The following is a 27,378-nucleotide window of genomic DNA, read 5'->3' on the forward strand; positions in this document are numbered from 1 at the left end:
TCCTCCTCCCTTTCGTCTGATGGTTTTCCCTCCCTTTTGTCATTGGTTTTCCCTCCCTTTCGTCTGATGGGTTTCCCTCCCTTTCGTCTGATGGTTTTCCCTCCCTTTCGTCTGATGGTTCTCCTCCTCCCTTTCATCTGATGGTTTTCCCTCCCTTTCGTCTGATGGTTCTCCTCCTCCCTTTCGTCTGATGGTTTTCCCTCCCTTTCATCTGATGGTTGTCCCTCCCTTTCGTCTGATGGTTGTCCCTCCCTTTCGTCTGATGGTTCTCCTCCTCCCTTTCGTCTGATGGTTTTCCCTCCCTTTCGTCTGATGGTTGTCCCTCCCTTTCGTCTGATGGTTCTCCTCCTCCCTTTCGTCTGATGGTTTTCCCTCCCTTTCGTCTGATGGTTGTCCCTCCCTTTCGTCTGATGGTTCTCCCCCTCCCTTTCGTCTGATGGTTTTCCCTCCCTTTCGTCTGATGGTTCTCCTCCTCCCTTTCGTCTGATGGTTTTCCCTCCCTTTCGTCTGATGGTTGTCCCTCCCTTTCGTCTGATGGTTCTCCTCCTCCCTTTCGTCTGATGGTTTTCCCTCCCTTTCGTCTGATGGTTGTCCCTCCCTTTCGTCTGATGGTTCTCCTCCTCCCTTTCATCTGATGGTTCTCCTCCTCCCTTTCATCTGATGGTTTTCCCTCCCTTTCGTCTGATGGTTTTCCTTCCCTTTCATCTGATGGTTTCCTCCTCCCTTTCATCTGATGGTTTCCTCCTGCCTTTCATCTGATGGTTTCCTCCTCCCTTTCGTCTGATGGTTGTCCCTCCCTTTCGTCTGATGGTTCTCCTCCTCCCTTTCGTCTGATGGTTTCCTCCTGCCTTTCATCTGATGATTTTCCCTTTCGTCTGATGGTTTCCTCCTGCCTTTCATCTGATGATTTTCCCTCCCTTTTGTCATTGGTTTTCCCTCCCTTTCGTCTGATGGTTGTCCCTCCCTTTCGTCTGATGGTTGTCCCTCCCTTTCGTCTGATGGTTCTCCTCCTCCCTTTCATCTGATGGTTTTCCCTCCCTTTCATCTGATGGTTTTCCTCCCCCTTTTGTCTGATGGTTTCCTCCTCCCTTTCATCTGATGGTTTCCTCCTGCCTTTCATCTGATGGTTTTCCCTCCCTTTCATCTGATGGTTTTCCTCCTCCCTTTCGTCTGATGGTTTCCTCCTGCCTTTCATCTGATGATTTTCCCTCCCTTTTGTCATTGGTTTTCCCTCCCTTTCGTCTGATGGTTGTCCCTCCCTTTCGTCTGATGGTTGTCCCTCCCTTTCGTCTGATGGTTCTCCTCCTCCCTTTCATCTGATGGTTTTCCCTCCCTTTCATCTGATGGTTTTCCTCCCCCTTTTGTCTGATGGTTTCCTCCTCCCTTTCATCTGATGGTTTCCTCCTGCCTTTCATCTGATGGTTTTCCCTCCCTTTCATCTGATGGTTTTCCCTCCCTTTCATCTGATGGTTTCCCTCCTGCCTTTCATCTGATGGTTTATGAAGAGCAAGTCTTGAGGAATAAACAGAGAATACATACCACTTTCGAGCCACAGACCAGAAGATAAGTTAATTAGCATTAAGTTACATGAAAAGTATTCAGTACCGATGACTATATGCGCAGTGATGAGCAGATCTGCAGAGAGCAGTTTGCATTGGGTCACCACACTCTGGACACAATAAGTAATACGAGCATTTCAGACCAATTGCAAGATTTACATCTCTCATCTGAATGCACACCCAGTAAAAATGGTTCTCAAAGCAACATAAACTTTAAAAGCTAATTGCATGCTTTATACGCAGCAAAATGCTGCCAGTGAGCATTTGCATTATCCTGTTATTGGAGCTTGGGAATTACTATGCTGGTTTTAGACTTCTAAGTGAAGTTAATGCTGTTAGTCAAATACCCCTATCTGATGGCTCTCAGCTACAGAAGAGTTCACCGAGATACCTCAAAAACCTTTGTCAATGCTCTTATTAGGCATAACCCAAAGGAGTCCAGTATCCTAGCGCGCACATTTAATAGAGCTGTTAGGGAGGGTTTAAACTAATTTGGCAGGGGGGTGGGAACCGGAGCGATAGGGCTGAGGAAGGGGAAAGCAGAAATAAATCAAAGATAGAGTGCAACAGGGATTATAGAAAAAACATCAGGAGGTGAGGCTTAATCACAGCCAGTGTCATGAGTTACAGGGCGATAAAGGCATGGTGCAGTTAAAACAGAGAGCAACAAATACTGGACTGAGAGTGTATTTGAATGCACACAGCATAAGGAGTAAAATGGATGATCTTGAAATTCAGCTATAGATTGTCAAATACAATGTTGTGGCCATCACTGAAACTTGGCTCAAGGATGGCTGCCATCAGGAGCTGAACGTCAAAGGATATACGGTATGTCCGAAAGATAGGTTAGTAGGCAGAGGGGGTGGTGTGGCTCTGTGTATAAGAAATAATATTAAATCATTGGAAAGAGATGACATAGAATTGGAAGGTGTAGAGTTCCTATGGGTTGAGTTAAGAAATGGCAAGGGTAAAAGGACCCAATGGCAATTGTATACAGGCCTCCAAACAGCAGCCGGGACGTGGATTACAAATTACAACAGGAGATAGAAAAGGCATGTCAGAAAAGCAATGTCATGATAATCGTTGGGGACTTTAACATGCGAGTGGATTGGGAAACACTGGTCAGTACTGGACCTCAAGAGAGAGAATTTGTAGAATGTCTAAGTCGGGGGTCGGCAACCCGCGGCTCCGGAGCCACATGTGGCTCTTTTACGTCTGTGCTGCGGCTCCCTGTTGCTTTGGGAAATAATTGGTTGTGGCGACCCTTTTCCTGGCACATCCGAACCGGCTCACAATTAGATAGCCTACGGGGGTTTGCGAGCACAGAGCTTTGGAGCCTCTGCGCCATGGGGGGGGGGGCAGGTTGAGGGAGGCTTAAAAGTGAGGCTGAAGATTTCGAATAAAGTTTTTTCCTTCGACTGCAGTTACCGACTCCGTGTCGTAATTTTAGCGCTGCGTGTAGCACACCGCTACATGGTCAGTATTTAATTAAAATGTATTTTATGTTAGTTTGTTAGTTTTTGAAATGTAAATCTAAATTTGAAGATTATGGTGATCTTGTACAATCTAAATAAGACGTTGTGGCGACCCATTTCCTGACACATCCGAACCGGCTCACAATTAGCCAGCGTTCAGGCTAAGGGAGATAGCCTACGGGGGTTTGTGAGTACGTGTCTTTTGCAGCATCCGCGCCCATGGGGGGCGGGTTGAGGGAGGCTTAAAAGCAAGGCTGTTTAGTTCGAATAAAGCTATCTTTGACTGCAGTTTACTGACTGCGTGTAGCACACCGCTACAACGTGTTTTTATCGCTGGCTGTCCAGAGGGGAGGTGCTGAAACACTTTGTCGCGTGTCTGGAAGAAGTGAAAACTTTCCTGGGCAGCAAAGGGCTCAACTTTCCTGAGCTGGAACAGCCAGAGTGGCTGGAAAAGCTACACTTCATGGTAGACATGACAGCGCACCTGAACACGCTGAACACAGCTCTTCAGGGGAAAGGACGTACAGCCCTGCACATGTTGGAGGATGTTTTGGCATTCGAGCGCAAGTTGACAGTGCTTGCCAGAGATTTACAGAAAGGCACATTGTCTCACTTCCCCAATTTGAGAGAGTTCAAACAAGGTCACGACATGATAAATTCGGGGTATTTACATTCTGCAATCATCGCAATGCAAACATCGTTTGGGAAACGCTTCTGTGAGTTCAGAGAGGAAAAAAACACATTATCCTTCCCGGTCACTCCCCTAAGCATCGATCCATCCCTACTGAATACGACTGCATTGTCAGGTGTGAGTCAACCTGAACAAGTATGATAAATATTTTAATTGCCTATTATTTTACGTATATTCATATGTTTTCATTGTTCAGTGAAATAGTCCTTTTATTTTTCAGGTTGACAGCTGGCTGACGTTATTTTTGGTTTGCTGCTGGCGGCAAATTTAAGTTTGGCATTTTTCATAAATACAAGAAGGACTCAAATAGACGTTGAGTATTTTACTTAAAAGTAACCTTCAACCCAACGTCTTTTTTTCGGAGTTCAAAATGTTTTTGTTGCATGCAGAAATGTAATTTCGTTTTCTCTGCAGGAGTTCATCAATTTCATAAATGCAACACATTATAGTTTGTTTATACATAGCATAAAGGCAAAACAAAACGTTGTATGCAGTGTTATTTCATTTTAAATGTCAAACGGGTTTTGCGGCTCCCAGTGTTTTCTTTTCTGTGGGAAACGGGTCCAAGTGGCTCTTTCAGTGGTAAAGGTTGCTGACCCCTGGTCTAAGTGATGGCTTTTTAGGACAGCTTGTTATTGAACCCTTCAGGGGATCAGCTGTGCTAGACTGGGAGTTGTGCAATGATCTGGAAGTGATAAGAGAGCTTAAGGTTAAGGAAGCCTTAGGGAACAGTGATCACAATATGATCGAGATCACAGTGAGATTTGAGATGAAAAAAATAAAATCCAATGTGTCGGTATTTCAGTGGAATAAAGGAAACTACTATGGTATGAGATGGGAACTGGCCAAAGTCGACTGGAAAGGGACATTTGCAGGAAAGACAGAAGAGCAGCAATGGCTAGAATTTCTGCAAAAAATGAGAGAACTACAAGACAGATATATTCCAAATAAGAAGAAATTTTCAAAGGGAAGAAGGACACTACCGTGGCTGACGAGTGAAGTCAGAGCCAACGTAAAAGCAAAAGAGAGGGCATACAAGGAAGCCAGAGCTAGTGGGAAGATAGAGGATCTTTTAAAAACGTACAGAATTAAACTCAGAAGGTCATTAGGAAGGAAAAGATGAATTATGAGAGGAAGCTGGTGAATAATATCAAAGAAGATACTAAAAGCTTTTTAAAGTATATAAAGAAAAAAGACAGTCAAGGATAGGACCAATACAAAATGATACTGGAGATATTGTAATGAGAGATGCAGAGATGGCAGAGGAACTGAATGCGTATTTTGTATCAGTCTTCACAGTGGAAGACGTCTGCAGTATACTGGACATTCAGGAGAGTCAGGGAAGTGAAGTTTGTGCAGTGAAAATTACAACTGAGAAGGTGCTCAGAAAGCTTAATGGTCTGAGGGTGGATAAATCTCCTGGACCTGATGGAATGCATACTCGGGTTCTGAAGGAAGTAGCTGGAGAGATTGCAGAAGCATTAACGATGATCTTTCAAGAACTGATAGATTCTGGCATTGTACTGGATGACTGGAGAATTGAAAATGTTACTCTGCTACTTAAGAAGGTTAGGAGGCTACAGAAAGGAAACTATAGACCTGTTAGCCTGACATCAGCGGTTGGGAAGTTGTTGGAATCGATTGTTAGAGATGAGATTACAGAGTACCTGGAGGCACATGACAAGATAGGCCAAAGCCAGCATGGTTTCCTGAAAGGAACATCCTGTCTGACAAACCTACTGCAATTCTTTGAGGAAATTACAAGCAGGATAGACGAAGGAGATGCAGTTGACGTGGTGTACTTGGATTTTCAGAAGGCCTTTGGCAAAGTGCTGTACATGAGGCTGCTTAGCAAGATAAGAACCCATGGAATTACAGGGAAGTTACTAGTGTGGGTGGAGCTTTGACATTGGCAGAAAACAGAGTGTGGGAATAAAGGGATCCTATTCTGGCTGGCTGCCGGTTACCAGTGGAGATCCACAGGGGTCGGTGTTGGGACCACTGCTTTTTACGATGTATGTCAATGATTTGGACTATGGGATTAATGGATTTGTGGCTAAATTTGCCGGTGATAAAAAGATAGGTGGAGGAGCGAATAGTGTTGAGGAAACAAGCAGCCTGCAGAGAAACTTAGATGGTCTAGGGGAATAGGCAAAGAAGTGGTAAATGAAATACAATGTTGGAAGGTTATGGTCATGCACTTTGGTGGAAGAAATAAGCGGGCAGAATATTATTTAGAGAAAACGTATGGTACACAAAGCTGGAAGAACTCAGCAAGTCAGGCAGCATCCGTGAGAAAAGAATAGCCAACTTTTCGGGCCGAGACCCTTCATTGTGCAGGATACCCTAAAGGTTAACCTCCAGGTTGAGTTGAAGAAGGCAAATGCAATGTCGGCATTCATTTCTGGACGTATAGAATACAACAGCAGGGATGTGATGTGGCAGCTGTATAAGGCACTTGTGAGACCACACTTGGAGTACTGTGTGCAGTTTTCGGCTCCTTATTTTAGAAAGGATATACTGATATTGGAGAGGATTCCAGGAAAGAAAGGGTTACCATATGAGGAACGTCTTACAGCTCTTGGGCTGTATTCCCTGGGGTTCAGGAGAATGGGGTGATGGGGGAATCTCATAGAAACATTCAGAATGTTAAAAGGCCTGAACAGATTAGATATGGCAAATCTATTTCCCATGGTAGGAGATTCTAGGACAAGAGGGCTCGACTTCAGGATTGAAGGACGCTCTTTTAGAACTGAGATGCGGGGAAATTACTTTTGTCAGAGGGTGGTAAATCTGTGGAATTTGTTGCTACGAGCGGCTGTGGAGGCCAAGTCATTGGGTGCATATAAGGCAGAGATAAATAGGTTCTTGATTAGTCAGGACATCAAAGGATACATATGGGGAGTAAGCGGCGGAGCGGGGATGGGAATTGGTTCAGCCCATGATTGAATGACGGAGCAGACTCGATGGGTCGAATGGCCTACTTCTGTTCCTATATCTTATGGTCTTATGGTATAAGTCAGATCCAAACTTATAAATGAACAACAATTAAAACAACTGTCCTAGTAAACTCTCATTACATTGGTCTTTGCAGAATATTTAAAGTGAGTAAGTTGGCCTCATCCTGTTATCTATCCTGAATGAATTCAATTTTCTGACATCGTATTGGAATCAAGCCATACAACAAATGATTTACTGAAAAATGTATGATTTAGCATTTGTCTAGAATAAGGCTATCTAAACTGCAAAATATCAATGTAGATTATAGAAAAAGTCAGAGATCGCTATGTATACCCTCAATAAAATGGAATTCATCAAATAATTTTAAGTTAACAAAGCTGAATCCTTTTGATACTATTAATTGTATCAAAGGTGAATTATTTTCTGTCCCAGAAAGAAAACAGATTGCTGCATAGTAGTAATGGGGCACAAAGGAATAGCATGCAAACTCACTAAGTATGTTCCATCAGTCTTCACTGCGGAAGACACCAGCAGAAAGCCAGAAATTGGAGTGTGTCAAAATTATGGCATTGTGCTGGTGAGGGGGGCAGAAATTAGTGTAGTTTCTATTACTAAGGTGCTTGGGAAGCTGAAAGTTTTGAAGGTAGATAAATCACCTGGACCAAATGGACTACACCTCGGAGTTCTGAAAGAAGAAGCAAGAAAAATTATGGAGTTATTAGTAATGATCGTTTAAGATTCATGTGATTCTGAAATGGTTTCTAAGGAGCAGAAAATTGCAAATGTCACTCCACTCTTTAAGAAGGAAAAGAAGCGAAAGACAGGAAATTATAGGCCAGTGGTTTGCAAGATGTTGGACACCATTATTGAGAATGAGTTTTCAGGATACTTGGAGGCACATGATAAATTAGGCCAAAGTCAGCATGGTTTTCTGAAGGGGAAACCTTGCCTGACAAATCTGTTGGAATTCTTTTGGAAAATAACAGGCAGGATAGACAAAGGAGAATCAGTGGATGTTGTTCACTTGCATTTTTAAAATGTCTTCGACAAGGTGGTGTACGTGCAGCTGGTTGATAAGGTAAGAACTCATGGCAATATGGGAAAGATATTAGCATGGATTAAAGATTGGCTGACAGGCAGAAGGCAAACAGGAGAAATAAAGGGGGCCTTTTCTGGTTGACTGCTGGTGAGTAGACGTGTTCCACAGGGGTCAATGTTGAAATCACCTCTTTTCATATTATCTGTGAATGATTTAGAAACATAAAAAGCCTACAGCACAATACAGGCCCTTCAGCCCACAATGCTGTGCTGAACATGTACTTTCTATAGAAATTACCTCGGGTTACCCATAGCCTTCTAAGCTTCATGTACCTATCCAGGAGTCTCTTAAAAGACCCTTTCACATCTGCCTCCACCACTGTTGCCGGCACTCACCACTCTCTGCGTAAAACACTGACCCCCGACATCTCCTCTGTACCTACTTCCAAGCACCTTAAAACTGTGCCCTCTCGTGTTTGCCATTTCAGCACTGGGGAAAAGCCTCTGACTATCAACACAATCAATGCCTCTCATCATCTTATACACCTCTATCAGGTCACCCCTAATCCTCCGTCACACCAAGGAGAAAAGGCGGAGTTCACTCAACCTGTTCTCATAAGGCATGCTCCCCAATTCAGGCAACATCCTTGTAAATCTCCTCTGCACCCTTTCTATAGTTTCCACTTCTTACCTGTAGTGAGGCGACCAGAGCTGAGCACAGTACTCCAAGTGGGGTCTGACCAGGGTCCTATATAGCTGTAATATTATCTTTCAGCTCTTGAATTCAATCCCAGGATTGATGAAAGCCAATGAACTGTATGCTTTCTTAACCACAGAGTCAACCTGTGCAGCAGCTTTGAGTGTCCTGTGGACTTGGATTCCAAGAGCCCTCTGATCCTCTACGCGGCCAAGAGTCTCACCATTAATACTATATTCTGCCATCATCATTGACCTACCTCATAAATAAACCACCTCACACTTACCTGGGTTGAACCCAATCTGCCAATTCTCAGCCGAGTTTTGCATCCTATCAATGTCCCACTGTAACCTCTGACAGCCCTCCACACTATCCACAATACCCCCAACCTTTGTGTCATCAGCAAATTTACTAACCCATCCCTCCACTTTCTCATCCAGGTCATTTATAAAAATCAGGAAGGAGTCCCAGAGCAGATCCCTGAGGCACTCCACTGGTCACCAACCTCCATGCAGAATATGACCCGTCTACAACCCCTCTTTCTTTGCCTTCTGTGGGCAGGCCATTTTTGGATCCAGAAAGCAAGGTCACCATGGATCCCATTTCTCCTTTCTCAATAAGTCTTGCATGGGGTACCTTATCAAGTGCCTTGCTGAAATCCACATACACTACATCTACTGCTCTACCTTCAATGTGTTTAGTCACATTCTCAAAAAATTCAATCAGGCTCATAAGGCACGACCTGCCTTTCCCAAAGCCATGCTGACCATTCCTAATCATATTTTGCCTCTCCATTTCATTAGTCCTGCTGCTCTGGACCTTCTCCATCAACTTACCAACCACTGAAGTAAGACTCACTGGTCTATAATTTCCTGGGTTATCTTTCTTAAAAAGACAACATCTCCAGTCCTCTGGAACCTCTCCCATCTCCAATGATGATGCAAAGATCATCGCCAGAGTCTCAACAATCTCCTCCCTTGCCTCCCACAGTATCCTGGGGTACATCTCATCTGGTCCTGAAGCTTTATCCAACTTGATGCTTTCCAAAAGCTCCAGCACATCCTCTTTCTTAATGTCTATATGCTCAAAGTTTTCAATCCGCTGTAAATCATCCCGACAATCACCAAGATCCTTTTCCATTGTGAATACTGTAGCAAAATATTCATTAAGTAGCTCCGCTATCTCCTCTGGTTCCATAAACACTGTCACACTTGATTGGTCCTATTATCTCACGTCTTATCCTTTTGCTCTTCACATATTTGTAGAATGCCTTGGGGTTTTCTTTAATCCTGCTCACCAAGGTTTTCCCATGGCCCCTTCTGGCTCTCCTAATTTAATTCTTAAGCTCCTTCCTGCTAGCCTTATAACCTTCTAGATCTCTGTCATTACCTAGTTTTGTGAACCTTTCATAAGCTTTTCTTTTCTTCTTGACTAGATTTTCAACAGCCTTTGTACCCCACGGTTCCTGTACCCTACCATCCTTTCCCTTTCTCATTGGAATGTACCTATGCAGAACGCCACACAAATATCCCCTGAACATTTGCCAGATTTCTGCCATTCATTTCCCTGAGAACATCTGTTCCCAATTTATGCTTCCAAGTTCCTACCTGATAGCTTCAATATTTCCCCTTATTCCAAATAAATGCTTTCCTAACTTGTCTGTTCCTATCTCTCTCCAAAGCTATGGTAAAGGAGATAGAATTGTGATCACTATCTCCAAAATACACTCCCACTGAGAGACCTGACACCTGACCAGGTTTATTTCCCAATACAGATCAAGTACAGCCTCTCCTCTTGTAGGCTTATCTACATACCATGTCAGGAAACCTTCCTGAACACACCTAACAAACTCTACCCCATCTAAACCCCTCACTCTAGGGAGATGCCAATCAATATTTGGGAAATTAAAATCTCCTACCATGACAACCCTATTATTATTACACCTTTCTAGAATCTGTCTCCCTATCTGCTCCTCTCTATCTGTTACTATTGGGTGGTCTATAAAAAAACACCCAGTAGAGTTATTGACCCCTTCCTATTTCTAACCTCCATCCACAGAGACTCCATAGACAATCCCTCCATTATCTTCTCCTTTTCTGCAGCCATGACACTATCTCTGATCAACAGTGCCACGCCACCACCTCTTCTAAAGCCTGGCACTCTAAGTAACCATTCCTGCCCCTGAGCCATCCAAGTCTTTCTAATGGCCACAACGTCATAGTTCCAAGTACTGATCCACGCTCTAAGCTCATCTATTTTATTCATGATGCTTCTTGCATTAAAATAGACACATCTCTAACCATCAGTCTGAGCGTATCCCTTCTCTGTCACCTGCCTATCTTCCCTCTTGCACTGTCTCCAGACTTTCTCTATTTGTGAGCCAACCACCCCTTCCTCCATCCCTTCCGTTTGGTTCATACCCCCCCCCCCAGCAGTTCTAGTTTAAACTCACTCCAATAGCCTTAGCAAACCTCCCTGCCAGGATATTGGTTGCCCTCTGATTCAAGCACAACCCGTCCTTTTTGTACAGGTCACGCCTGCCCCAAAAGAGGTTTCAATGATCCAGAAATCAGAATCCCTGCCTCCTGCTCTGATCCTTCAGCCATGCATTTATTCTCCACCTCACTCACTGTGGCACAGGCAGTAATCCCAAGATTATTACCTTTGAGGTCCTGCTTCTCATTTTCCTTCCTAACTCCCTGTCATCTGCTTTCAGGATCTCCTCCCTTTTCCTACCTATGTTGTTGGTACCAATATGTACCATGGCCTCTGGCTAATCACCTTCCCACTTCAGGATATCGTGGACGTGATTAGAAACATCCTGGACCCTGGCACCTGGGAGGAAAACTACCATCCGCGTTTCTTTCCTGCATCCACAGAATCACCTTTCTAACCCCCTAACCATAGAGTCCCCTATCACTGCTGCCTTCTTCCTTTCCCTGCCCTTCTGAGCTATAGGGCCAGACTCCTTGCCAAAGGCAAAACCACTGTGGCTTGTTAAGGGGTATACCCAAAGGGGTACTCTCTAGTATCTGACTCTTGCCCTTCCCTCTCCTGACTGTTACCCATCTCCCGAGGCCCCAGTGTGACTACTTGCTTTTAGCTCCTCACTTTCTCTTACCAGACGAAGGTCATCGAGCTGTATCTCCAGTTCCCTAACCCAGTTCCTAAGGAGCTGCAGCTTGATGCACCTGGTGCAGATGTGGCCGCCCGGGAGGCTGGGAGTCTCCCAGACATCCCATATCTGACACCCAGTACAGAACACCAGCATCACAGACATACTTCCTGTTTCTATTCTTCAAAGATGACCTACCTGGCCTCGACCCGTTATTGCCGAAGCCCGAATGAGCCAAAGCCCTAACACTCTGCCTCAGATCACTCTGTCGATGACGGCTCTGCTAGGCAGTGTCTCCCTTTCATGCCTGAACCTTTCCTGCTATCTAATTGACAATTAGTGCTCCGGTTATAGCCACTGATAGGCCACATACAATGGACAAACGCTCTTGAAGCTCCCTTTTTAAATAACCGCTGCCATTTATCACTTTCCACAGTTTATTAAAACTGAGGAGGTGAAGTTTGACGTTTGGAACTACTTAAATGTGATTAAATATACTTTATTCTTTGTGGATATTTCCTGTTGATACCACAATAACTACTGACTTGTATCCTTCAATAAGATTTTATACATAAAAATGCAAATACATAATATATTAAAATCTTACATTTCTGTGTACAATTCCTGTCACAGTTTTGCATTAAAAATTCCAATGTCTACTTCAATAATGGAATCTGCCAATGTAAACTTGACATGCTGTAATTACACTCTTTTCCCAGTGCAGACATTTACATAGCCAGATTCCATTATAAATGTTGACATTAGGATTTGTAATAGAAATGTTTTCAAATAAGCTCCAGGCCAATCATCCCCTATTCCTTCATTTCTCTATGCTTGTGGATGCAATGTAGACTTACATATTGTGTCATTGTAAATTGACCAACAACTAATAAAAATAATGTCAATCCGGACTCTAAACCTAGTCCATAAGACCATAAGACTGGGAGCAGATTTAGGCTATTTGGCCATTGAGTCAGTTCCACCATTCCATCATGGTTAATTGATTATCCCTCTCAAACCCATGCTTATGTCTTCTCTCTGTAACCTTTGACACCCAGACTGATCAAGAACCCATCAACCTCTGCTTTAAATACACTCAATGACTTGGCTTCCACAGCCACCCATGCCAATAAATTTTAAAGTTTCGCTAAACTCAGGCTGAATAAATTTCTCCTCTTCCCTGTTCTAAATGGATATCCATCTATTCTGAGGCTGTGGCCTCTAGTCCTTGACTCCCCCAACACAGGAACCATCCTCTCCACATCCACTCTATCTGGGCCTTTCAATATTTGATAGGTTTCAATGTGATTCCCCCCCCCCCATTCTTCTTATCTCCAGGGAGTACAGGCCCAGAAGCATAAAATGCTTCCCATATGTTAACCCTTTCATTGCCAGAATCATTCTCATGACCTTTCTCTGAACTCTCTCGAATGCAAGCACATCTTTTCTCAGACGAGGGCCCTAAAACTGTTCAGAATACACCAAGCACGGTCTAACCAATGCCTAATAAAGCCTCAACATTACATCAACACACACAAAATGCTGGTAAAACACAGCAGGCCAGGCAGCATCTATAAGGAGAAGCAATGTCGAAGTTTCAGGCCAAGACCCTTCGTCAGGACTAACTGAAAGGAAATATAGTAAGAGATTTGAAAGTAGTGGGGGAAGGGAGAAATGCAAAATGATAGAAACATTGACTTCTCTAACTTCCGTTAATGCCCCTCCTCCCCTTCTTACCCCATCCCTGACATATTTAGTTGTTTGTTTTTTTTCTCTCTCTCTGCCCATCACTCTGCCTGTTCTCCATCTCCCTCTGGTGCTCCCCCTCTCCCCCTTTCTTTCTCCCGAGGTCTCCCGTCCCATGATCCTTTCCCTTCTCCAGCTCTGTATCACTTTCGCCAATCACCTTTCCAGCTCTCAGCTTCATCCCACCCCCTCCGGTCTTCCCCTATCATTTTGCATTTCCCCTCCCCCCCCACTACTTTCAAATCTCTTACTATCTTTCCTTTCAATTAGTCCTGACGAAGGGTCTCAGCCGGAAACGTCGACAGCACTTCTCCTTATAGATGCTGCCTGGCCTGCTGTGTTCCACCAGCATTTTCTGTGTGTTGTTTGAATTTCCAGCATCTGCAGATTTCCTCATGTTTTCTCAACATTACATCATTGATATTATATTCCAGTCTTCTTGAAATGAATGTTAACATTGCATTTACCTTCCTTACCACTGACTCAACCTGCAAGCTGTCCATTAGGGAATCCTGCATAAGGCCTCCCAAGTACCTTTGCACTTCAGATTTTTGAATTTTCTCAGCAGTTAGAATGTTATGCCTTTATTCCTTCCACCGAAGTGCATGACCATACACCTCCTTACACTATATTTCATCTGCCACTTCTTTGCCCATTTTTCCAATGAGTCTAAGTCCTCCTGCAGACTCTCTGCTTCCTCAACACTACCTGCCCCACCTTCTATCTTTGTATCGTCTGTAAATTTGGCCACAATGCCATAATTCCATCATCCAAATCATTGACATATAACATGAAAAGGGGCCTCAACACTACCCTGTGGAACACTACTAGTCACCAGTAGCCAACCAGAAAAGGGCCCCTTTGTTCTCACTCTTTGCCTCCTGCCAGTCAGCCAATCTTCTATCCGTGTTAGTATCTTTCCTGTAATACCATGGGCTCTTATCTTGTTAAGGAGCTTCATGTGTGGCACCTTGTCAAATGCTTTCTGAAAATCCAAGTAAGCAACATCCACTGACTCTCCTTTGTCTATCCTGCCTGTGTAGGGTTCTCAGATTATTAACTGTAAAGTTAACTGTTAACTGCATATATAAAATGGCTTCTCTGTAGTGTTATAATGAAATGGCTTGTCTGTATGTTAACTGAGGAAGTAATGCTCTGTTTAGCTGAAATGTTTGGGTTATAATTATACATAATGGAGGAGCTAACCAATGGGAGCTACGTTATTCTACCTGTATATGTGGGAACCTAAATCAGTTCGCGGGCTTTTCAGGACGAGAACCGAAGAGGAAGGGCATGCTGATCGTGCCCTGGTCGACCACTGTGGTTGGTCCCAGGCAGCGGGTCGAGGACATCGGAGGAGATTGAAAGGTGGAAAGAAGACTCTGTTCAACTCCAATGGTTGTGCATGAATTTGTTGAACTCTGGTAAGTTTGGCGCCTTCTTCTTTCCTTTTATATTGTATCTCTATTAATTTCATAGTTCCAGTAAGACTTATAAAGTGTAATCTGTAAATCGTACATTGTGTGCTGACTGATATTTTATGTTAGTGGTCGCCAACCCGTCGATCGCGATCGACTGGTCGATCTTTGAGACTTTCCCAGTAGATCCCGAAAAAAAAATGAAAAACAAATACACAAATACTGTTGAGAGATTGTTTCTGGGTTGCAGGGTTTTAGTTCCGTTCTTCCTGCCCAGTGCGCATGCGTGTAGCTCCCCCGCCACGCACTACAGTGTACTTCAATGGTCCCCAACCAAGGCAACGATACGAGTCAGCTGCTCCTTTCCTCAATTCCCTGTCACACCGACTGTTGAACTTGAATACACGCGAGGTCATTATCCAAGTGCGTCAGCGATCACTGTTTGGCCTCGGCTAACCGGCAGCTTTGTGTGGCTGGCGAGAAGTGCCGTTGCTACTGGCCTGGAGCGCGGATAGATGGGCACTGCCTCTGAACCTGTTTCCCACACCGAATGTTCGTGGAGAACCCGGTGCTAAAATATTGAGTCGTTCCTTTTTCTTTTATAAAACTGGTACTGAAAAACACCACCAATCAGCCACTAATAACTTACCTGATGACAGATGTGAATTTCTAAATTGATAATAAAACAGAAGAACACTAAAACGTTGTAACAGAGTACCATCAAATACTGTATATTAGGGATATCTTGCATGTTGGTATAAGTATCTAGTGTCACGCTTCTACCTCTCAAATGAAACCCTACTGAGAAAGCTTGGAATCCTTAAAATGTTGCCTGCTTTCATCTAACAATTGGAGCCATATCCACTTTGTGCAACTGTATGTTTTCTAACAGTGCAAGATGAGCTCCACCATCACGCCATATCTCATCAAGATAAAAGACCAAACTTACTGAAGCCAGAAAACCATTAAACTTCTGAGGTCAAGTCACTAAAAGGGAATGCTACATCAACATCTTAGCCTCCATTTTCACCTCCTGGACAGGCACTAGTTGAACACAAAGATACATTTACCAATGCTTTGGAATTCAGTGTACCTGGAACTCTAGGTATCAGTCTTGCACATGATTGTCACTGGAAATGTTTAACAGAATGAAGATATTCCTTCTTCTATGATGTGACAATGGGCTACCCAATCTCACTGGTGCAGCAAAATCTTATGACATATCTCTGTCTCACACTTTACTGGGGAAATGAGTAAAATGAACATAACGGCAGCTGAAGAACAAAACTAAAACGTCCAGCGAATGAGCATACCAATATATGAACATACAAGTGCCAGTGAATGCCACTTGGCTGTGGGAGCCTATTCCACCACTCAGTAAGATCATGACTGATCTGACTGGACCAAGCACTACACATACACATGGGGACTATAATCAAAATGTAAATACAAGTTTGCTGAATAAAAAATGTCAGAACTCACATGAAACACACAAACCTTTCCTCAGAGCTATGTGACTGAGAGACTTGAAATTAGCAGCAACTACAACCCAGTCAACAAGGGCGCTGTCAGAGGAACCTCATGAGACACGTTAGTTGGTCTGAATAAATTACACCGGTTTTTCGGGGATTTTGAAATCTTATCCATGTTAGCATTTAAAGTATCTTGTGCATTGCCCATTTGATACTCCCCAAGATAATTGGTGTGCTTTGACAGTAAATAGCTGACCACTGAATCATCTGAATTTGATATTTAAGATTAATTGCCCAAAAAATAAATATCAGTAATTATTCAACAGAGACCAGATTTCTTTGATGCTGTTCTTTCTAACACTGCAGAACTGGCTGTGGAATGAGGCAGATGAACTTCCTCAATAGATGAGAGAGATTCAGTTCATAAACAAGAGAATTTTATGGTATCACTGGGTAGACCCACACTCAGTAAATTGGTGGCTGATTCTTTAATTAAGGTAACTTTTCTGTCCCTGGGATAGATCTTCAAGAAAAAAATAGTTTTTACAAAAACAAGTACTCTAGTTTTAAAAATTAGGTAATAGTAACTCTAAACTTCTTTCAGTATGCTTCATAAACATTAATTCGTAATTTTCAAATGAGTTAAACACTTGAATATGCCTGAATTTCACTATTTTGGGCTTGTCCCCTACCCAGATTCTATAAATTTGTCTTCAAAATAACTTAATAATAAGTATTAAATGCATCAAACTTTTAGTTTGTATTTTCTCACAAGAACCTTTAAAACACATGTCAAATTCATGTAAGTTAATTTTTATACAATTTGTACATATTTTATGACAAAGAACCACTGTCCCCAACTCTTCTGTTATTAACAACACAGAACATGTTTTAGAGACCTATCAAGTTTATTTTTCAAATAACTGCTTATGTGAATAACTGCTTGGAAATGAGATGTGACAGGAGAGCATTTGGATGTCATGGCAAAAGACTGACATCTTGAGGTCCTGAAAAGTGAGTAATTTAAAGATTTAAACCTCCTGATCTGACAGTATGTTTATTATGTGTCATTACCAAATGAGTTACTATTTGAGTGTTTTAAATGAGAAATATATAACCACTTTATTTCTGTATATTTAAATTACTTTTACAAGCTAACTATCCAGTCGAGTTAGTAAGTGTGAGTCTTCGCCGAGACGTTTTCTTTAGGTGCAAAGTGTCATTGCCATCTCACACCTGGTGGTAAAGTTGTCAGCAAACCAAGCAAAAGAATACAAAGACATGTTTAAAGACCCAGTGAAATATCAGCACTACCTGAAAGTCAGCACTTGAAAGAGAAAGTGAGACACAAAAAAATGGAGACAGGGAAACAAGATCATCTCACAATTACCAAAGTGCGAAGAGAGACTGAAGGGACAACAGTGGAGAGTTAATCAAAGAAACAGAAGGGCTGCTGATAAGAAAGACAGGCACTACAAAGTAGTACCCCACCAAAGTAGTACTGCAGACAGTAGTACCCCACCAGATTTTCCAGTAGGCCAGCAACAAAAACAAAATATCCTCTTTTCCTGAGGCTTCACCTAAGCATTCTGACAGGTCTACCACGCACCATGAAGAGGTGGGGAAAAGGTGAGAGCAAACAGCGTTAATGTATATTAAAGTAAATTTATTAAAGGGCATGGTTTTCATTTGCAGGACTGACTTTGAAATATTTGCCATTTCATTTTAAATTAAATTCAGTATTTTGATGGTGTGATCGTAATGACACATCTGTGAAAACTGCAAAAGTGCCTTAAAATATAAAAGTTCTCTTAAAGGTTGATCAACGCCAAGATCTGGACTTCATTCCAGAGCTTAAAATAAAGGTTATAACATAAACAAAAGAGGTTTAAGAAATTTCATTTTTCATAATTTTAAGTAGTCAAAAGTGCTCCTAATTGAAGAATCACCCTCGTGCAGTTGACACTGATGTTAATTGCGGACATAATTTATAGGACTCTCAGTTTTCTACTAGCTTCTCAGCCTCATTTGCCACACATTTTCCCCAAGTGTAGATCAGATACAATTACCAGGAAATTGATTTAATATTTATTACTGGGCATCCAGCATGTATCTAGAGTGAAGGCTAATTGGAAGCATTAATATCAATCTTCTTTGCAATTATTTAGATGGAGTTATTTTTTGTCAGAGCTGATCACAAAATGCCAGGTGTTTGTTTGATTTACATTTGTCTGAAGACTTTATTTTGTGCTTTGTATAGCAAATTGCCATCAGGCAAACATCTGAAATGCCCAGGATACTCTCTATGGGAGCTGGGACCCAAATTCAAACAAAATTTCTACCATTCTTACAAGGCACTAACTTTCGTGCCCACTATTTTTGTTTTACAAATCTGAGTCCTGCTAAACGACTTAAACATCAACCATGACGCTGTGGGTCTGGAATCAACATTATAAGGTTCCTTTACTAAAGGACACTGATGATCCAAGTGTAGTTTTATCACCCAGGAGAATCATATTTATCATTACTGGTAGCAATAATTATTTAGTAATTTTAATTGCCCAGTTGCTCAAGTGAGGTTTGAACAAATCAGTCTAAGTTTTTGGACTTTGCTTTTTAGTCAGTTGCTCAGGGGTCAAAACTGATTTATGTCACTGATTTTGTGGATTCCAAAGTAGCTGATGAAGTCAAAATCACAATTGTAGACCCGTCCAAGACAGGGAAAGGAGATGCTGTTAAAATAGCTGAGTGGACAGAATGTGAGGTGGTGTGTACCTTCCATAGCCAACGAAAAACTTTGGTACAGTGCAGAACAGAGAGCACAGTACAAACTACAAATGTACCAATGGGAATAAACCTTCCCCATGATCAGTCTTGCCTCCTACACCTGCCGGTGCAATTTGAACTCAGATCACTGGACCTTTAGTCCTGTCTTCCATTTCTCAGTATCTTAATTGCTGTTCTATCATCATACCTTATATTCCATTCCTACATCTAATACTTACAAAAATGTACAGATAATTTTCAATCAGTTTATACTGTTTATATGTACATTCAGAATTTCAGATCAGAACGGCCTCAATCACATTAATCCAATTGGCTGGTATATTTAACCCTGTGGCTAGAATTAACTGAAGATGCAGTGAATATATCAAAATCTCTTAGCTACTAGATTTCCTTTAGTTGCAAAAAGACAAGAGGAATACTGCAATAGACTTTTTTTTAACCCTTCATTCCTGTGTTTCTAATACAATTTCATTTAAATATGTTGGTTGACAGCTTATATGGATAAGGATTGTTGCAGAAAGCAATGTTACATCTGAAACTTGATGCTATGAAGAAAAGTAGAGAACTGTCAGCATAATACCATCTTTATCTATATAATAGTGACTTGCACAGACAGGCCCCAGAAGCTGTTTGTCATGGTCCCTAATAACCTTGTGTGTTGACAAAACAAAGAGATGTGAAGAAATGATAAGATTACATCAGCTAACAATCAAATAAGTATTCTAGTCAGTGGATTTTGAGCTACCAGGAAAGTGAGTTAGGGCCTTCTTATTGACTCACATCAACAATGAGCAGATTATAACCTACAGTGGGGTCCCCCCCTCTCTGGATTAGATTGCAATTCATTACTTTAAATAAAAAAATATCGTACAATAATATCATGGCTACTTTGCTGGCCCTGCAGCTAGAGATCTGGACCAATGAATCAAGCATAAATGAAACTCCACTATAAATTTGAAATGAAAACAAAAGATTCCAAGTCCCCTGTATAACTCTGAGGCATCAGTATTTATGCAAACTGGATTACTGTGGATTCCTCAATTCAGAACACTACTTCTGGTTTCCTCATCAGTTGACTAGTCTCTCTCCAATCATTCAATCTCTCTCTCTCTCTCTCTCTCTCTCTCTCCTCCTCCCCCCCCCTCCCTCCCTCCACTTCCAGTTAAACTTCCAATTTTAGATACCACTGGTAAAGCTCAGCAACTATTTGCTTGTGACATACAAAGCTTAAAAAAACTAAACATTTTAATGATTACGCTTTTTCTGGAAATGATCACTGCAATCAATTGCCTGTATCTGCCCTTTCAGAATTGATCTTTTAGAACTCCTGTACGACCTGGCATTTTTGCAATGTGCAGGGTAGCTGTGGCATGCTGGGTACAGGCCAAGTCTAGGCAGCAGAACAGAGAAGGAGCCAATGTTTGGCCATCACTAGAGTGGCCTTGGAGGCATTGCAATACACCAGAACCAAGATGAGATGAATGGAGGTGATATGGAGTCATGGTGAAGCCCAGGCCCAAGAGCGAGGAAAGATCTGAGGTTTGATCAATTTAAGTGCTGGGCTGAATTGGAAAAGACAGGGTCTCAGGACCAAAGGCATCGAACGAGCCAGTTCAATTCACTCTGTGAGGTTTACTCATCTCTACTAATAGGCTACCGCACCGGCTGCTAGCTTCGTGTCTGTGGACTCACTTTCGTGAACTTCATTTCTGAAAGTTATTTGCCTACTCTTACTGCTTGCACAATTTGATTTTTTTCTGCACAGTGGGTGTTTGATTTTTCAATCGTTCCCATTGGGTTTCTTTGCTTTGTGGCTGCCTGTTAGGAGACAAATCTTAAGGTTGTATATAGTATACATACTGATTATAAATGTAATTTGAACTCTGAACTTTTGATGCATATCATTTCATTAATTGCACTAAACTGCACTAGCACAACAATAAAGAAATGTAAGTTGTCTTGCTATTTTGTTTTGCAGTCATTAAAAAGGTTATGTTCATTTCAATGGCAGGATTTAACTTCCTGTGATGATCTTAATGGGCAATTAGAGGCCAAATATAGCAAGGTCCAAAAATAATTGAAGCCTGACACAAAGGTAACATTTCTCCTACTTTCCATCTGTGTGTTTTCTTTGAAGAAGACTGCTGAATCAGTACCAATTAGTGTGAAGTTTGAAACTACTTTTTGCTGCAGTTCAACTGGGAGATGGCTTGAAATCTCAAACCTATTTTCATTGAGTTTATTAACAGCCACAAAGAGTTGGCTGTGTAATCCATAGTGTGCATTGGGTTATAATTTTTAAATATCCTAATATTTTTTTATGATTTCTTTTTTCCTGGTAGTTCTAACTTCCATGTTCCAGATTCTCCAGTAGCATAGTGTGGAACTTATTACAATAACCCTCCCCAGAAACTCAGATGTACAGAAGACTAAGTCTATTAAAGCTGGAATTAAACTATCCTTATAGTACGAGAACTATTTTCATTTTGATATACACACTTTCCATTTTGTCATGGAGACATACCAATGCTACTATTGCTCTAAGCCAATCTTAAGGTCACCAATCAAAACATTTGAAATGTCACCAATGAAATTTTGTTTGAGGAAGTAAGATAAATTTCTACAATGAAGTAATCTACTTTGCTCATTGTATTTGGACTAGTAATGGCTTTTGCAACAAGGGTTTCTCTAATCCCAGTTCTCCATATAACCATATAACAATCACAGCACGGAAACAGGCCATCTTGGCCCTCCTAGTCCGTGCCGAACCCTTAATCTCACCTAGTCCCACCTACCCGCACTCAGCCCATAACCCTCCACTCCTTTCCTGTCCATATACCTATCCAATTTTACCTTAAATGACACAACTGAACTGGCCTCGACTACTTCTACAGGAAGCTCATTCCACAAAGCTATCACTCTTTGAGTAAAGAAATACCCCCTCGTGTTTCCCTTAAACTTCTGCCCCCTAACTCTCAAATCATGTCCTCTAGTTTGAATCTCCCCTACTCTCAATGGAAACAGCCTGTTCACGTCAACTCTATCTATCCCTCTCAAAATTTTAAATACCTCGATCAAATCCCCCCTCAACCTTCTACGCTCCAATGAATACAGACCTAACTTGATCAACCTTTCTCTGTAACTTAATTGCTGAAACCCAGGTAACATCCTAGTAAATCGTCTCTGCACTCTCTCTAATTTATTGATATCTTTCCTATAATTCGGTGACCAGAACTGCACACAATATTCCAAATTTGGCCTTACCAATGCCTTGTACAACTTTAGCATTACATCCCAACTTCTGTACTCAATGCTTTGATTTATAAAGGCCAGCGTTCCAAAAGCCCTCTTCACCACCCTATCTACATGAGACTCCACTTTCAGGGAACTATGCACAGTTATTCCTAGATCTCTCTGTTCCTCTGCATTCCTCAATGCCCTACCACTTACTCTGTATGTTCTATTTGGATTATTCCTGCCAAAATGTAGAACCTCACACTTCTCAACGTTAAACTCCATCTGCCAACGTTCAGCCCGTTCTTCTAACCGGCATAAATCTCCCTGCAAGCTTTGAAAATCCACCTCATTATCCACAACACCTCCTACCTTAGTATCATCGGCATACTTACTAATCCAATTTACCACCCCTTCATCCAGGTCATTTATGTATATTACAAACAACATTGGGTCCAAAACAGATCTCTGAGGCACCCTGCTAGTCACCGGCCTCCATCCCGATAAACAATTATCCACCACTACTCTCTGGAATCTCCCATCTAACCACTGTTGAATCCATTTTATTACTCCAGCATTAATACCTAACGACTGAACCTTCTTAACTAACCTTCCATGTGGAACTTTGTCAAAGGCTTTGCTGAAGTCCATATAGACTACATCCACTGCCTTACCCTCGTCAACATTCCTCGTAACTTCTTCAAAAAATTCAATAAGGTTTGTCAAACATGACCTTCCACGCACAAATCCATGCTGGCTACTCCTAATCAGATCCCGTCTATCCAGATAATTATAAATACTATCTCTAAGAATACTTTCCATTAATTTACCCACCACTGATGTCAAACTGATAGGTCTATAATTGCTAGGCTTCCTTCTAGAACCCTTTTAAAACAATGGAACCACATGAGCAATACGCCAATCCTCCGGCACAATCCCCGTTTCTAATGACATATTAAAGATCTCTGTCAGAGCTCCTGCTATGTCTACACAAACTTCCCTCAAGGTCCTGGGGAATATCCTGTCAGGACCCGGAGATTTATCCACTTTTAAATTTCTTAAAAGCGCCAGTACCTCCACCTCTTTAATTGCCATAGGTTCCATAACTTCCTTACTTGTTTCCCACACCTTAGACAATTCAATATCCTTCTTCTTAGTGAATACCGAAGAGAAGAAATCATTCAAAATCTCTCCCATCTCCTTCGGTTCCACACATAGCTGACCACTCTGATTCTCTAAGGGGCCAATTTTATCCCTCACTATCCTCTTGCTTTTAATATAACTGTAGAAACCTTTCGGATTTACTTTCACCTTATTTGCCAAACCAACCTCGTATCTTCTTTTAGCTTTTCTAATCTCTTTCTTAAGATTCCTTTTACATTCTTTATATTCCTCGAGCAATTCCTTTACTCCATGCTTCCTATATCTATTGTAGACATCCCTCTTTTTCTGAACCAAATTTCTAATATCCCTTGAAAACCATGGTGCTCTCAAACCTTTAACCTTTCCTTTCACCCTAACAGGAACATAAAGATTCTGTATCCTCATAATTTCACCCTTAAATGACCTCCATTTCTCTATTACATCCTTCCCATAAAACAACTTGACCCAATCCACTCTCTAAATCCCTTCGCATCCCCTCAAAGTCAGCCTTTCTCCAATCAAAAATCTCAACTCTAGGTCCAGTCCTGTCCTTCTCCATAATTATATTGAAGCTAATGCTATTGTGATCACTGGACCCAAGTGCTCCCCAACACATACATCTGTCAGCTGACCTATCACATTCCCTAACAGGAGATCCAACACTGCCCCATCTCTAGTTGGTACTTCTATGTATTGTTGCAAAAAACTATCCAGCACACATTTCACAAACTCTAAACCATCCAGCCCTTTTACAGAATGAGCTTCCCAGTCTACGTGTGGAAAATTAAAATCTCCCACAATCACCACCTTGTGTTTACTACAAATATCTGCTATCTCCTTACACATTTGCTCTTCCAACTCACGCGCCCCATTAGCTGGCCTATAATACACTCCTATCAGTGTTACTGCACCTTTCCCATTCTTCAATTCCACCCAAATGGCCTCCCTGGAGGAGCTCTCTAATCTATCCTTCCAAAGCACCGCCATAAGATTTTCTCGGACAAGCAATGCAACACCTCCTCCTCTGACCCCTCCTACTCTATCACACCTGAAGCAACTAAATCCAGGAATATTTAGTTGCCAATCACACCCTTCCTGCAACCATGTTTCACTAATAGCTACAACATCATAATTCCAGGTATCAATCCACGCTTTAAGCTCATCCACCTTTTTTACAATGCTCCTAGCATTAAAATAGATACATTTAAGATACTCTCCATCTCCTCCTCTCTTTCCATCCCTAACAATGCATTCAAATTTATTATCCTTTTCTTTCTTCTCCCCTACATCTTCGGGCTGAGCGCATCCCTTCTCCAACACCTGCCTTTCCTCCCTCACACACTGTCTATTTACTTGCTCCACTGGTGAACTAACCTCCTCTCCCATAGTCTCCTCAAATAGTCTCCCGCCCCCCCATCTTACTAGTTTAAAGTCCGCCCTGTAGCCCTAGCAAACCTCCCCGCTAGGATATTGGTCCCCCCACGATTCAAGTGTAACCCGTCCTTCTTGAACAGGTCACTCCTGCCCCAGAAGAGGTCCCAATGATCCAGAAACTTGAATCCCTGCCCCCTGCTCCAATCCCACAGCCACGCATTCATCCTCCACCTAATTCTATTCCTACTCTCACTGTCGCGTGGCACAGGCAGTAATCCCGAGATTACTACCTTTGCGGTCCTTCTTCTTAACTGCCTTCCTAACTCCCTATACTCTCGTTTCAGGACCTCTTCCCCTTTCCTTCCTATGTCATTGGTACCTACATGTACCACGACCTCTGGCTCTTCACCCTCCCACTTCAGGATATCTTGGATGCGATCAGAAACGTCCCGAACCCTGGCACCAGGGAAGCAAATTACCATCCGGGACTCCCGGTCACCTCCACAGAAACGCCTGTCTGAGCCCCTGACTATTGAGTCCCCTATTACTATGGACCTCTTTCTTCTAACCCTACCCTTCTGAGCTACAGGGCCGTCCTCTGTGCCGGAGGCTCGGCCACTGTCACTCCCACCAGGTAGGCTGTCTCCCCCAACAGTACTCAAACATGAGTACTTATTGTCAAGGGGTACAGCCACTGGGGTACTCTCTAGTACCTGCCTCTTCCCCTTCCTGACTGTAACCCACCTATCTGCCTCCCGTGGTCCCAGAGTGACCACCTGCCTGTAACTCCTCTCTATCACCTCCTCACTCTCCCTGACCAGGCGAAGGTCATCGAGCTGCAGCTCCAGTTCCCTAACTCGGTCCCTCAGGAGTTGCAGTTCGGCGCACCTGGCGCAGATGTGGAGGTCCGGGAGGCTCGGAGACTCCAGGATCTCCCACATCTGACACCGAGAACAACAAGCTGCCCTCACACTCATACCTCCCAAATAACTGAAAATAAAAGAACTAAAAGATAAGCCTACTGTGCCCTCTTCCGCCTAAGCCCTCTGAGCCCAAGCCCTACACTCTGCTCCCAGCTCACTCCGCTGCCCGCAAACGAAGCTGCCCGCTTCTTAAGGCAGCGTTCTTTATATATCTTCCCTCCTTCCTGGGCCTCCTTCACGCGCCTGCACAGTCCCGCCTCTCAGAACTCCGATCTGAGAAGCAATTGGACAATTTGAAAATGGCCGCCGCCGCACTTCCTCTCAAGCCTCGCTGTCCTCTTCCAAAAGAGAACTACCTCACTCAGTATCTCCTTTATATATCTTCCCTCCTTCCGGGGCCTCCTTCACGCGCCTGCGCAGTCCCGCCTCTCAGAACTCCGATCTGAGAACCAATTGGACAATTTGAAAATGGCCGCCGCCGCACTTCCTCTCAAGCCTCGCTGTCCTCTTCCTCTTACAATATCTGATTTATCTACATTATTGTCAGCATTTTCAGGCATGGCTTTGTGTAAAAGGTAGTACTGTGAATTCAGAATGTAAAACTACCACTCATTCCTTTTGTTGACCTTTCGATCAGAATATAGCCAGAGGCAGCTAAATGACCACATGAAATGTAAATCAGAGTCTCGAATGTATGCCAGTTTGGCACTGTGACCAAAATATCATATAATGCATTTTATCAAATGCTCAGTTCTACACTTACCTGCCACAAGTAGTCATGATTACTTGGAAAGCACTATTCCAACAATATTTACATACAATTACAACAGTCAAATAGTTAACATCTACCTAGAAAGATTTTTTGTTAATTTGTTAATTTAACTTGTGCTTTATGGTACATTTTTTTCTATTTCACCATACTTTTAGCACAGAAAGTTGCCGGTATTACTGTGAAATGGCATTTAATAACTTATGAAATCAAAAATATAAAACAGCTGGAAAACCTTTATGAAATAAAAGCAAAAAACATACTGCAGATGCTGAAAATCTAAAATAAAACAAATCTGAATACACTTGACAAGTTAGGCTGCTGTTGAGAGAATCAAATGTTTCAGAGCAATAATCTTTCTAAGAACTGAGAAATAGTCACTATGTAAGCGGTTTTAAATGTAACTTGATGACTGAGGTTGGAGTGATTATAAGAGAAGCACTTTGAGACCTGCTGTGTAGTTGGGAGCCAAACACAATCAGCAGAAGGAGCAAAATGACAAGCCAATTAACCCAGCCATTTGACCCATCAAGCTCCACTGTACCACGGCTCAGCTCAGAACTAAACAAACCTGCAGTGGAAACACGTTCGCTTCAGCCACAAGGGAGATCCGAAGAAAATGAACAGATTTTAACAAAATAGATGCAGAAAAGCAAAGGAAAGCATAAAAGAAAATGTTTAGGATATGGGATAGCAGGAGAGATTAAATTATAAAAGAGAACTGTAGAGCAAGACAAAGAGGGTGTTCGCGGGGACAATAAAGAACAAGTGATGTGTCTTCAGAAGATCTAAATGGGATTCTGAGATTGTTGAACCCTGTGAGCCAAAGATGCTGTAAAATCTCTTGAAAGTAAGAGGTGCAATTCCTCAGGCATCCATTGAGCTGGGTTGGGAGTGTCCAGTTACCCAAACACAGATGGGAGTGGGAACTGAAATGAGGTGTAAAATTAAAGTGACAGGCAATCAGAAACTCCAA

The 27,378-nt window shown here is 42.3% G+C and overlaps 1 protein-coding gene and 1 long non-coding RNA gene across 6 annotated transcripts in view; one reads left to right on the forward strand and one right to left on the reverse strand.

Annotated features, from left to right (window-relative positions):
* sgcg (sarcoglycan, gamma) overlaps window positions 1–27,378 on the reverse strand; it is a 612,351-nt gene that overhangs the window by 572,766 nt on the left and 12,207 nt on the right. The window lies entirely within an intron of this gene.
* LOC132391263 (uncharacterized) overlaps window positions 14,383–27,378 on the forward strand; it is a 44,668-nt gene continuing 31,672 nt past the window's right edge. Inside the window, exon 1 of the long non-coding RNA XR_009511147.1 lies at window positions 14,383–14,706. This is a non-coding gene — a long non-coding RNA (uncharacterized LOC132391263). The remainder of the gene's footprint in view (window positions 14,707–27,378) is intronic.

The sequence above is a fragment of the Hypanus sabinus genome, chromosome 3 (assembly GCF_030144855.1).
Source record: "Hypanus sabinus isolate sHypSab1 chromosome 3, sHypSab1.hap1, whole genome shotgun sequence".
In the NCBI taxonomy this organism is placed as follows: Eukaryota; Metazoa; Chordata; class Chondrichthyes; order Myliobatiformes; family Dasyatidae; genus Hypanus; species Hypanus sabinus.